This window comes from Curcuma longa, chromosome 1, assembly GCF_044706935.1.
Source record: "Curcuma longa cultivar G26 ecotype Majalengka, Jawa Barat chromosome 1, ITB_CL_G26_1.1, whole genome shotgun sequence".
NCBI lineage: Eukaryota > Viridiplantae > Streptophyta > Magnoliopsida > Zingiberales > Zingiberaceae > Curcuma > Curcuma longa.
The window spans coordinates 3,139,809-3,153,045 of NC_133861.1; positions in this window are offsets into that span (position 1 = coordinate 3,139,809).

Consider the following 13,237-nt stretch of genomic DNA (forward strand, 5'->3'; position numbering starts at 1 on the left):
AGGATTCTAGTTAATAAACATCACAATAAAACCCCTTATGAAATCTATTATAATAAAATTTCCAACCTATAATTTTTAAAAGTTTTTGAATGTAAAGTACATATACTAAATATAAAAGACTATTTAGGAAAATTTGTATCAAAAACAACAATGAAAATTTTCTAGAATATTCTACAACTAGTAGGGCATATAGAGTCTAACAAAAATATCCTAAAAGATAAAGAAACAACCAACCTTATATTTGATGAAGAAAATACTCTTGACCAACCTAATTAAAAACTAAATAGTAATCAAAATATCACAAATTAAGAAGATGATGAAACCAGACCTGACTTAAACACAACCGAACCAGAAGAACCATGCACTGTTACTACCACATGAGTATCCAGATTAAGATCTAATCACCTAATTGATCAAATTTTAGGTGACCCAAACTTGTGAGTTCAAACCTGATCAACCTACAGAAACTCAAGTCAAGTAGATCTAATATCTAAAATTTAACCCAAACTATAGAAGAAGCCCTACTTGACCCTGATTAGATCATTACCATGCAAGAAGAATTAGCCCAATTTGAACAAAATTAAGTTTGGGACTTATTACCTATGCCAAAGAATAAATCAATTATTGAAACCAAATGAGTCTTTAGAAATAAAATAGATGATAAAGGTGAAATTGTTAGAAATAAAGCCCGATTAGTAGCTAAGAAATTTAGTTAAGTAGAATGATTAAACTATGATGAAACCTATGCACTTGTAACTAGATTTGAATTCATCAGGATGTTGCTAGCCTATGTAGTATATAAAGTACTCAAGTTATATCAAATAGACATAAAGTCTACATTTATTAATGGTTTCAATAAGGAAAAGTCTATGTAAGTCATCCACTTGGATTTGAAGATCTAGGCCATCCAAATCATGTTTAGAGATTAAAGAAAGTCATATATAGATTAAAACAACCCTTTAGGGCTTGGTATGAAAGACTATCAACTGACTTAGTATCTAAAGGGTTTAACCAAGGATAAATTGACCCAAACCTCTTTGTTAAAATCATAGAAAAAGACATCTTTATAACCCAAATCTATGTAGATGACATAATTTTTTATTCAATCAATACAAAATTTGTAAAAGAATTTGTTGAATTATTGGAAAGTGAATTCGAAATGAGTCTGGTAGGAGAATTATACTTTTTCTTAGGATTACAAATAAGACAAATAAAAAAATAATAATTATGTCTTTCAAAATAAAAATGCTAAAGATTTAATCAACAAATTTAGCATGAAAAATGCAAAAGAAATTAACACACCTACGACAACTAATGTAAATATTGACAATGACCTAGAAGGAAAATAAGTTGACTTAAAACAGTATAGAAGTATAATAGACAGTTTCTTGTACTTAACTATAAGTCGACCTGACATTTTATTTGCAATTGATATGTGTGCTAGATACCAATCAAATGCAAAGGGATCACACTTAAACCTTGTGAGAAGAATACTTAGGTTTATTAAAGGAACATTAAATGTAGGAATGTAGTACCCTAGAACCAATAATTTTGACTTAATGAGGTACTCTAACTCAGACTACACTGGTTGTAAATTAGAAAGAAAAAGTACAAGTGAAGGGTGTCAGTTGTTGGGTCAATGTCTAGTTAGTTGGTATAGTAGAAAGCAATACTTTGTTGCCTTACCCATTACTGAAGCAGAATATATAGAAATGAGGGAATATATAGCTCAATTACTATCGATGATGCACACACTAAAAGATTTTTAATTAAATTACCAAAACAATAAAGTATTAATTAATAACATAAGTTCAATCAATTTAACAAAAAATCCAATACATAAACCAAACACATAGAAATAAAACACCACTTTATTAGGGATCATGTGGCTAAGGAAGACATTGTACTTAACTATGTTAAGTATAAGTCAAACCTAGTAGACATATTCATAAAACCCCTTTCTGAATCTGAGTTTAGCACACTCAAAAGACAACTAGGAATGTGCATAGTAGAATAGAATGCATCTTCAAATCATTATTTCTATTACATCTAAACTAGTAATTTTAAAACCATTTTCTTTCAAAATTGTGTTATGTTTTTCAAAACCTATTTTTTAAAATTATTTTTCAAAATCTATTTTTCAAAACTTATTTTTTAAACTTATATTTTTCAAAACCTATTTTTCAAAACTCTTAGTAACAACTTAAGTTTTTTAAAAATTAATTAAAATTTAAACTTAGCCTAGCTTTGCCTATATAAAGTATGAACCTATAGATTTAGGCAGTCAACATCTCACAAACACCTTAGTGTTGGGTTGCAAGCGTGCAAACATAGTCCCACATCTAAAACACATGGAAAAGATCATGAATTTAAAAGGATGAAAGATATCTTCATTGTATGAGGCCTTTTGGGTTAAGCCCAAGAACATAACCATGAGGGCTTAGACCCAAAGTGGACAATATCATACTATTATGGAGATATTTTGATTCCATCGGTACTAACAAGAGGTATCAAAGTGATGCGGCTCTTCACCAGACTAACTGTCGGAAGAGCCATGATCCAGATCTAACCATGTAGGTTGAACCTTAAACAAAGAAAGTGGGTGCTCTCATATCTGAATCAAGACGACTAGACACTAGGCAGAAAGTCCTAGTTGCGGCTAGGCAGGAAGTCCTAGTAAGTTGGGTGGATCGAGGGGCAGAAAGTCCTAGTTGCAGCTAGGCAGGAAGTCCTAGTAAGTCGGGTGGACTGAGATGCAGAAAGTCCTAATTGCGGCTAGGCAGGAAGTCCTAGTAGGTCGGGTGGACTGAGGGGCAGAAAGTCTTAGTAGGTCGGATGGACCGAGGGGCAGAAAGTCCTGGTGGATTGAGGATTCGGACATCAAACGGAGGCTTTCCGTTTGAGGGGGGCCTGTGGTCCTTTGTTTGAGGGGGGGGGGGAATTGTTGAGTTGCAAGGGTGCAAACATAGTCCCACATCTAAAACACATGGAAAAGATTATGAATTTAAAAGGATGAAAAATATCTTCATTGGTATGAGGCCTTTTGGATTGAGCCCAAGAACAAAACCATGAGGGATTAGACCCAAAGTGGACAATATCATGTTATTGTGGAGATATTTTGATTCCATCGGTACTAACACTTAGGATTAATTAACTTGTTTGTGTATTAAGCTACTTTGAATGGTGTGTGAGAATGGTGTGTGAGATGCTCAGGGTCAAGCTTAGATTTCAGATGCTTATGTTAGTTCATCACCATAAATCTAGGCTAAACATACAAATTCACATAGATCAAGTTAAGTGTTCCTTCATAATAATTGATTAGCTAGAAATCTATACTTAATCCGACTAACTTAGAAAAACTACTATCTTTTGATAGTTAGCTAGTAACACAAGTTAGACATGCCGATAAGGACAATTTCATAGATGTGTTATTTTTATATAATTTATTTTCTAAAATTAGTCATCATGCTTAAACTCTAGGCTCTTTAAAAAGTTCTTAGTTTTTAATATTATTTTGACTCATCAGTGAGTTCATTTACACACAAGTGTTACATTTCAAAAATTTTTAGATCAGTTTCATATATTTTTTTGCCTTTATGAAAATGTTCTATCTCTAAGTTTTTAAAACCTTAAATCATCTAATTATTAGGTTGAGTCTGGTGCGTTGCGCGTGTTTATATGTTTCACAAACGTATGTAGCAGAAGAAAAATAATAATTACAGCTAATTATTACAACACTCTCAACATACACATGCAGGATACAATAGGTGCAAGGCATAACTAGAATTTAAAATTTAAGAATAACACTTATTCTAGGTATACCTGATTAATAACATAGAGCGGGCATGACATCAATCAAGCAGCTCTATCAAACTCCGCCTTTACTGGTGATCCACACTAAGCTCTTATCTAGACGACTTTCAAAGCCACGAGTAGCGTCGCCATCCTCGGTACTAGTCGACGATTAACTACAGTTAATATGAGAGAACCCTAATATCGAAAAACACACAACAACACACGTCGTGATAAGTTTTCCAGGGCTTTATAACTATCATCGACAATCGTATTCTCGACGAAGTCTCCAATGGTCAACCTTTGATAGCTGGTGAAGGGCAATCTCCGATAGTAACTCCACCAGCAACAAACGGTTGGAAACCCTTTTCGACGAAGATGGAATGAACTCCAGTAGCTTCACAAGCTTCCAAGAAAAATGGTTGATGGTCGTCAAATGACCAAGGATGATCAATGGTGGCTGGATAACTTCTTCGATTGGTTGAAAATAATTTTCGATGAGGGATCTTCACCGGTGGCCTGCGGTTGGACAACTCTTCACAAGAGCTCCGATTGGCGGCGCAAGGAGTACAACCACCGACGTCCAATGTCGATAAACCTTCACCAGAGACATCCTCCTCCCATGGTGGTTGGCAACTACTGGAGCTCTGGTGGTCGATCGAGGAGAAGGTTGTACTTTAGGAAGGCTGATCTAGAGAAGCCAGTGTAGGATCGATGTACGCGCTAGAGGGGGGGGGGTGAATAGCGCGTGTCGCTTTTTCGAATTCGTTCGTTAACTATAAAAACTTACAGCGGAATATTAGAAAACAATAAAGAAGGACCCGCGAGATTTACTTGGTTCCTAACCCCTCAGGGTTAGTACGTCCAAGGCCTAATTCGGGAGGCGCCCGTCCACTAGTGGTCTCCTTTTCGAACGTCGTTCGGAGGCGGAGAAACCCGTCTTACAGTCCGATAAATAAAGAACAATAAGTAAAAGCAGAAAAGACAAGTAAGAAATTAAAACCAAACAATTTTTCGCCGATCTGGAAGTCCGAGCGCCGCGCACTCCTCCTGGATCTTCCCCGGTTGCAAGCGTCTGGCTCCGTTCGCATTCAAAAGTGCCACTAGTTGAGCAGGGAGGTTAATAACTTGAATGCTTTTGCTTCTGCACGTTCATGGCCTTTTATATTGGTCCTGAGTCGACTCAGATCCCTATCTGGGTTGACTCCAGCTTGCGTGGCAGATAGAACTTCATCCTGCTCGTTATCTGCTGTCCGAGTCGACTCAAATACCCTTCTGAGTCGACTCAAGTGCCCTTCTGAGTCAACTTCAGCCAGAATTTGAGTCGACTCCAGAAACTTTTTTTGTAGATCTCTGAGAGAGCTTCGCAACGCATTCGACCGTACCTCGTTTTGAGTTCCGAGTCAAAAGTTATGACCCGTTGAAGTTGATCCTGCATTATGGTTCCTGCAAAATAAGCATGAGAACAACCAAGCCAACCTAGCTTTACCTTGTGGGTCTAACTTCGGATTTCTACCGAAATCCTGGGTTAGTCTGACACCTCCTGTTTCACTCCAGGAACGCGCCCCTACCCACTCCACTCAGGAGAATTTATGCCAACCAAGTCCTCCAGACTTGTTGGACTTGTGCTCGGCTCTGTCCTAGCCCCTCAGGATTTTTGCTGCGGTTCGGTTCTCTCTAACCAACCCAGACTTCTGCTGCGACTCGGTCACCCAGACCAGCTCAGACTTCTGCTGCGACTCGGTCACCTAGACCAGCCCAGACTTCACCTGGTGCACTTGACTCTGCCAAGACTTCCGCCTGATCTTCCAAATCAGGACTTCCCTTTGCCTAGCCTACAACTAGGACTTTCCCTTGCCCAGCTTCACTCACCAGGACTTCCCTTGCCCAATCTTCCAGATTAGGACTTCCACTGCCTAGTCTAACCGACTAGGTCTTCTCGCTCACTTCCACACATCCAAACATCAAATCCTGTTTGGATCAACCCTTGGTTAAACTGACCGACTTAGGTGTATTGTCAAACATCGAAACTCTAGGCAAGATCTTAGTGCATCTTGCACCAACAACCAGTGCTTAGGAAAAACTTTAATTGGGGAAAGAGGGCAGCGAGGTCTTCTCCCTTTTCTTCCGATCGACGATGAGACTTGTCAAGCCGTGCTCTAGGAAAATCATGATTGGGGAAAAGAAGAAGGAAACAAAACGCAGCGGCTATGAGTTTTTTTTTCATCTTTAGGGTTACTGTAGCAAATGGGTTATGAATGGATGGTTGTCATTAGCCCTAACTATTAGGATTTAATATCAACCGTTCATTTCTATTTCAATATTATATCTCATATAACATTTCTTATTATATTTAGATTCAATCCAAAACCCCATCTCTTAGCTCAATACTCAAAACTCATATGCCAATTAGCTTAAGTTTGGTTTAAAACCAAATCAAATTGGTTCAATTTGATTCAAAACCAAACCATTTGGTTTAATAACCAAAACACCTCTAATTAGAACCAAACTAATTTGGTTCATTTCATCTTCATATGATGAAGTACATCATCACTTCTGATCTGTCAAAATATTTTCCATTAGAACTAAACCAATTTGGTTCATTTCATCTCCATCATCACTTCCATATTTACCCTTCATCTGATCCAACCAGATTTTATCTCTCTCGATTTGAGAATCCAATTCTCAAACTCATTTTAAGTCTTTCGGAGAAACTTATAGTACATGTGACCCAATAGGTTTCAGGCTATGTCGGTTGTCTATAATTGATCATAATTATGGAACAATCATGAGTGACACCTAGTAGTACATCATGATCCCCAATTGACTAAAAAATCAATGATTGATTCTAGAACTATTTTTTTAAATCCTTCAACAACTACAATGAGTCGTGTCTCGTTCCTTTCACCATCTTATACCCACTTGATTTAGGACATAGTCTATGTGTCAGCCCTCACTAGGTTGACTATATCACACCTAGTACAAGTCTACTTCCTTGACTTATGGATTTAAGTTACTTATACAAGTGTCTAGGAGTACCATACTCTTGACATGCAATGCTTTAGTTAAAGACTTTAAGTAACAATCCTGACAAGCGATCGCAAGGTATACATCTCCTTTTTTAAAGAGGGATGAATTCTCTGTGGGCTATCTAAACACCTTCGAGTATTTTGATGTACGCCCAATCATCTTGGGTCCACATCTCTTTGGAGATGTTTGCTTAAGATGTAAAAGTATAAGTCTCCATGATTAAGATGACTTAAATACCACAAGTCAAAGGAACTCACACTAAGCAGCACTAAGATCTTCATTGACATATCTCTGTATGCATAAAATCATATGAAGTCTCATGGCATGTCACTCCAATTAATTAGTTATCTTTAACTAGCATCCACGTTTAACTTTCACTATCCAATGTCTCTATCCAGTTATGAATAGCTGCTTGGTAAACCAAAGAGTTTAAAATGTGCTAGTCTCAAGAGAATCGACGATGTCCGTACTCATCAATTCATCGACTAGTGATAATTTCAATACATTCATAATTGTACATATAAAGTTGCTCACTAGTAGAAAGATGTGCAAATAAAGCATAAATACATATATACATCCTGCGCACATCACATCTTCAAAAGGATGCAATCAAACGGATGAGATTAGTTTTCAGCCGTCGGATGAGATTTAATCTCAACCGTTGGATGAGATTAGTTCTCGACCGTAGGATGAGTTAATGGATGAGATCAACTTGTATCCGTGGGATTAGATCAAGTTGTATCCATTGGATCGAAATAAATAAAGAAGATTGAAAGAGAATAGATTAGAACCGTTGGATGAGATTAAGTCGCGTCCGATGGACGAGATCTCTCCGGTTCAGTTTTAATTCTCTTTGGAAGGAAGAACCGGTTCACGAGGTGAACCAAGCATGGTTCAATGAACCACACGCCCAAGGGAGTTAATCATGGCCATTGGATCAAGGTGATTAAGTTATACTAAAGAAGATTATATCGTAACCGTTAGATGAGATTAAATTGCATCCGACGGATGAGATATCTTCGGTTCGGTTTTATTTTCTTCTTTAATATAAAGTTGGTTCACGGATTGAACCAAACCCATCTTGATATGGCCGTCCACTTATAGATAAGGTTGGAATTATTTTTTTAACTAATTCCAAAAAGATCTAACGGCTAGAAACCAAGCAAGTCAATCTAAAGGTCAGGATTTAAGAAGTTTCTATAATTTAGAATTGGTTCGTGGAATCAATCAAAATTAAAAGAAAATTTTGAATTGCCAAAGAGAGCTTGGTCATTGGGCGTGGGCTATAAAAAGAGGGAGAGGGTGGGCGGAAATATAATTCAAGAGAAGAGAAGAGAAGAGAGATACCGAAACGATTTCGGAAACCCCTCTTCCTCTTCTTGTTGCCGCCGCCCCTTCCTTTCTCTTCTTCCTTTTCTTTTTCTTCTTCTTCCACCACCCCCTTCTCCTTCTTCTCTTGAGGTGGCCGAACCTCCTCCCCAAGGTGGTGGCCGGATCCAAGCAAAGAGACGAGACAAGGCGAAGTTGCTGCGAGAAGAAGAAAGGCGATCCAAGGTTTCTTCATCCGGAGGTTGCAGTCCTTAAGTTCTGGAAGATCGTTGTCCACCCAAAGTCCAGGAAGAAGATAGGAATACAGCGGAAGGCATTGAGGTCATCAACAAGGTCCTGGTAAAATTTATTTTCTGCAGTTTTAATTTTACTTAGAACTAGTCTTAGAAACCGTAGTTAGTAATTTAGGAATCGGCGATCCTAAAGGATCGTTTGACTTAGTCTTTTGTAGACTTTGTCAATTGATCCAAGCGGGATAAAATTTTTATCCTGTGGGGTTCTATGCTTTTCGGAGCAGATAGAATCCGAAATGCAGGACGGAGATCCAGAACGCCAACAGCTTGACCTTAGACGCCTCCTCGTGGGCCTCTTCAGTTGGGAGCCGTTTGGCTCCTCGGCTGGACGGAGTAGCCGAATGGAACCTCTCTTCAGATCCTGCGACTGTCGAATGACTGCCTGCTGAGGCTGCCGCCGCTGGACTCTCTCCTGAATGGCCGGGAGTCGTCAGCTTTTTGAAGGATGCACGGTCCCACTTGATGAATTTGTTCATGGAGGCAGCCATCCAGAGATCCTCTGCAAGAAAATAAGAAGCACATGAAATTAGACATCAACGAGCTAAAGTAACAATACTCACTTACCAAGCGACTGTGACAACTCCGTAGTAATCGGGCTCAAGCCTGCCCGAAATAACAAGCCCTCTTCGCTGAGTAGTCGTCCGACATGGAACTTCAAGCCATCCAATACAGTTGAAGCCATTGAGTAGGCGGCATCCTTCTTGTAGCCGCTCAGTCGCAGGGGAAGCGGTAGTTCGTCCTGCCACTCGATGACACGAAAGGCACTCGGGAGGCGAACGAAGAAGAACTTCGTCTTCTAGAATTTCAGGGACGACGGGTACTCAGCTAAGAAATTTAGACTAGGGCGAGCATTGAGATAAAAGACCCCGTCTTCTTCTTCGGATAGAAGAAGTAATGAAAGACGGTGGGGTTCAAGGGTATGTCGTATACTCGGAATACTATGCTAACGCAGGCAAGAAGGCGAAAGGAGTTGGGTGCTAATTGGTTAACTGGAACACCGAAATACGACGCGATCCTAATGTAGAAGTCTGGGATAGGGAACTGCAGTCCTCCCTCCAGCTGATCTTGGAAGACCGGAGGGGGGCATGTGCGGCCGGTGATGGCTCTTTGGAACCTTAATCCTATACTGACGGGGGATCTCATACTGGAGCCTCACCGCCGACCTAGACGCTTTATCGAAGACAGAAACCGTGGACTCATACCAAGCACTAGAAATCTCTATGAACTTAGGGCAAAACGCAAAGTGAACCAAGAAGAAAGTCTGAAAGAGAAAAGGAAGGAAGCTTACACCGGAAACTTCGCCGGAGAAGAAGAAGCAGGAGACTGGAACCCTAAGCAGCAGCGAAGACACGCGAGAACAGAAACAGCGAAATGGTCCAGCCGCAATCTCTCGCCAGCTATATATTGAAACCCTATTCCGCCGGAACCGTTCGTTCAAGCAGTGTAGAAAAGGCGGGATTCAATAAGAGCCGTTGGATCAGCACGATTCCCCGAGCGGATCCGCTGATGTCATGATGGCGATTCGAAAAGTCTGTCAAACGACACGCCTCCTTAATTACCTGTCTCAGAAAAGACAACAATCCTCTCCGCGTGTGCTCGCCGCCATTTCCTCATTAATGCAACCAACCGCTTAGTGACAAGTGTCTCCCGCCGATTCGTCTTCCTCCGAACGATGTAACGGCACGATCGTTTCTCTTACTAATCGAATGAAACCTCCGGACCAGACTCAGACTTGAGCTCAACTCGGTCTAGTCAGTTCGACTCACGCTCCCTTCGACTAGACTAGTGGGGAGGCTTATGTTCCGGGGATAATCCGTGAGGCCCGTGATCAGACTCAAGTCCAAGTCTGGTCTCAATGCACGGGTTCAACCCGCTGGGTTTAGGCATCTGATTAGTTAAGTCACGCATCAACGAAGTGTATCCCTTCGGCCATCCGCATGCCGAAACGCCTCCATTCAGCGGTAGACTCGCCGAATCCTTCCATTCGGTGACGACCTCGCCAAATCGTCCAGTCGGTAATGAGCTTTGCCGAATCCCCCATTCGGCAATCCGCCTTGCCAACTCCTCCATGCGATCATAGCCTAACCAAATCCTCCCAACCGACGGAGACTCCACCGAACCCTCCATTCGGCTGCTCACTAGCCGAATCCCTCCATTCGGCTGACCACCAGCCGAATCCCTCCATTCGGCTATGCACTAGCCGAATCCCTCCACTCGGCTGACCACCAGCCGAATCCCTCCATTCGGCTATGCACTAACCGAATCCCTCCATTCGGCTGCTCACCAGTCGAATCCCTCCACTCGGCTATGCACTAGCCGAATCCCTCCATTTGGCCAATCACTCGCTGAATCGCCGAATCATCCATGTGAATCACCCGGACAAGGGAAGCCTCACTCATGTAGCGCACTGAAGTAACTAAGAGCCACCTAGTGCCCTGGTACCCCTCATCATGATTTTTGACAAACCCATGCCCCAATAATTAATGCTATATCTCTGTTGTCTGCACGAATAGTGACTATATAGTGCTTTACCGGCGATGGGACAAGGAACTCGATTGTTTCTACTATTCATTAATCATGATGGGACATTCCTTAAATGATGACGTGACAGGTATGCACGCTCATCTCCCCCTTTAAAACGACCACTCCTCTCCACAGGTAAGCTCTCTCACTCTCTCAACTTCTCTACCTTCTATCGCTCAAGCTTCTCTTTACTGTTCATCTTCTCCTTCCTCTCGTTGCCCTAACTTGAGCGTCAGAGCGGTCGCGCTAGGGCATCCCCTGGTCTTCCTACTGACGTTCCCTGTGTTCACAGACCATCCTTGAAGCTCCAGCTGGTTCTCATCGGCTCCGGTGAAGTCTCAGGCGACCTTGAAGCCCCCATCGCCTTCAGCAACATCCACTGTTCAACGTCCTCAGCGAGGAGGTCCGGTGACGTGTCCAGGAGCAGTTCTCAACCGGAACAAATAACTTAATAAAATGGAAATATTAAGTGAACTAAAATATTAGTAGATTGAGTGATAACTAAAATCCATTATGATTGGAAACAAAGCTGAAGATGAAATAAGTAAAAAATGCCATATGCATGTTGTAATGACCTACATTTGAAAGTGGTAATTAGGTGACCTACCAACATAAACCTTGGATTTTGAACTATGCACAAATAAGTTCATCCAAACCATATACATCTATTAATGAGTATCTTCAAAAGTAACTTTTATTTATCTTAGAAAAAAATTATTTTTGATCTCACACCTAATATTTTGTAGTCCTTTAAAAATCATTTAACATAGGAAAAACCAAAAGTTAAAACAAAGCCTTATTTGGAGAATAATAAAATGTAAGTAAGACATCAAGGGTAAGTAAGAAATACATAATATTATCTTTAAAGAATATAAAATTATCTATAAAATTTTGACAATAAGGGTATCCCAAACAATAAAAACTCTCTCTATACCAAATCAATCAAGAGGTAATTTTGGGAAAAATAAGAATTCACAATCAATTTTAAAATACCTCATAAAGTTATGTGAAAAGAGGTAACATCACGAAGTCAACTTATAATAGTTATGGGGTGGGAGGGATTTTTATCTCTAACGACATGCATCTACAAAAAAATTAATCCCTTGTCCCATTATTATAAGTCAACCACCTTCTAACCAACTAAGCACTCCTATAGAGACATTAATTGATGATTATATTTCAATAAAAGGTGAAATTTGTCACTCTAGCAGTCTCATACGATCAGTCCTACGACCATCTATAAGGAAGTAAATCGGTCTCACATAATCTGTGAAAAGTAAATCAAGAAGTTACAGTTGACCACGATGGAGGAGGGCATTATATTACCTCTGCTTCGTCGAGATTTGATTCTTATCAACTTCAGTAACTTTACTCTATTGTATTTGATATGATATCTATTATATTGGAGAAAATTTTAATTCTATTTGTGCATTTTGTGAAAGACTTCAAATTTGACTTAGAATTGAGAAGGAAGTCTTTCCCAGAAAGGTCAAAGTCAATTGCTTCAATCGAAATTGTAGAACGGCTTTACTTTCGACATGAATATCTCTTTCCTCTAACATACTTTAATGGTTATAAATATTAGGCCAACCCTCTTGATCAGGTTAAACCAACTATGATAAAATAATAGATAATTTAAAAATAACTTCTAAAGCTTTCTTTATAATTATAAAGCTAAGTATAAAGATAAACAAACCTTATAATTCTTAAAATTTAATAAAATTGGAACAAAAGACTAAAATCTTGTCAATTTTGGTAAACAAATGCATGTGAGAGAACGAAAAATTAAATCAAAGGAGGATGCTCATTTAGTTAGGGCGTTTAGCTTCATGAATCATTGAGAGCAACATTTTTAGACAATTAATAGTGAAACCACAATGACAGAAGAAAGACTCTTCTAATTTAAAGACACTAGTTACCTGTGCACCTTCTTATAATAATTTCAGTGTTGCCCTCAAACATAGAGGTGGTAAAGGAGAGACCACCAAATTAACTCATCCTGCAGAGGTAGTTGGATGGGAAAGATACTGAGTAAATTAAGATCTCATTTAAAAAGGGAGAATTTATCCGACTTTGCTATGGTAGTCTCCACCTAGATCAGGGTTTAGGGACTCATCGTCTACAATGACTTGTCATGCCTTCCGATAAAATGGATCTAAAATAGAGTTGTCCTGGGTTTTAGTCCTGTTAAAAAAAAAATACATATCTATTTATATGACAACTTGGCACTAAGAAGATTTGATATGTTTTGTTTCTTTTTATTCATTTTT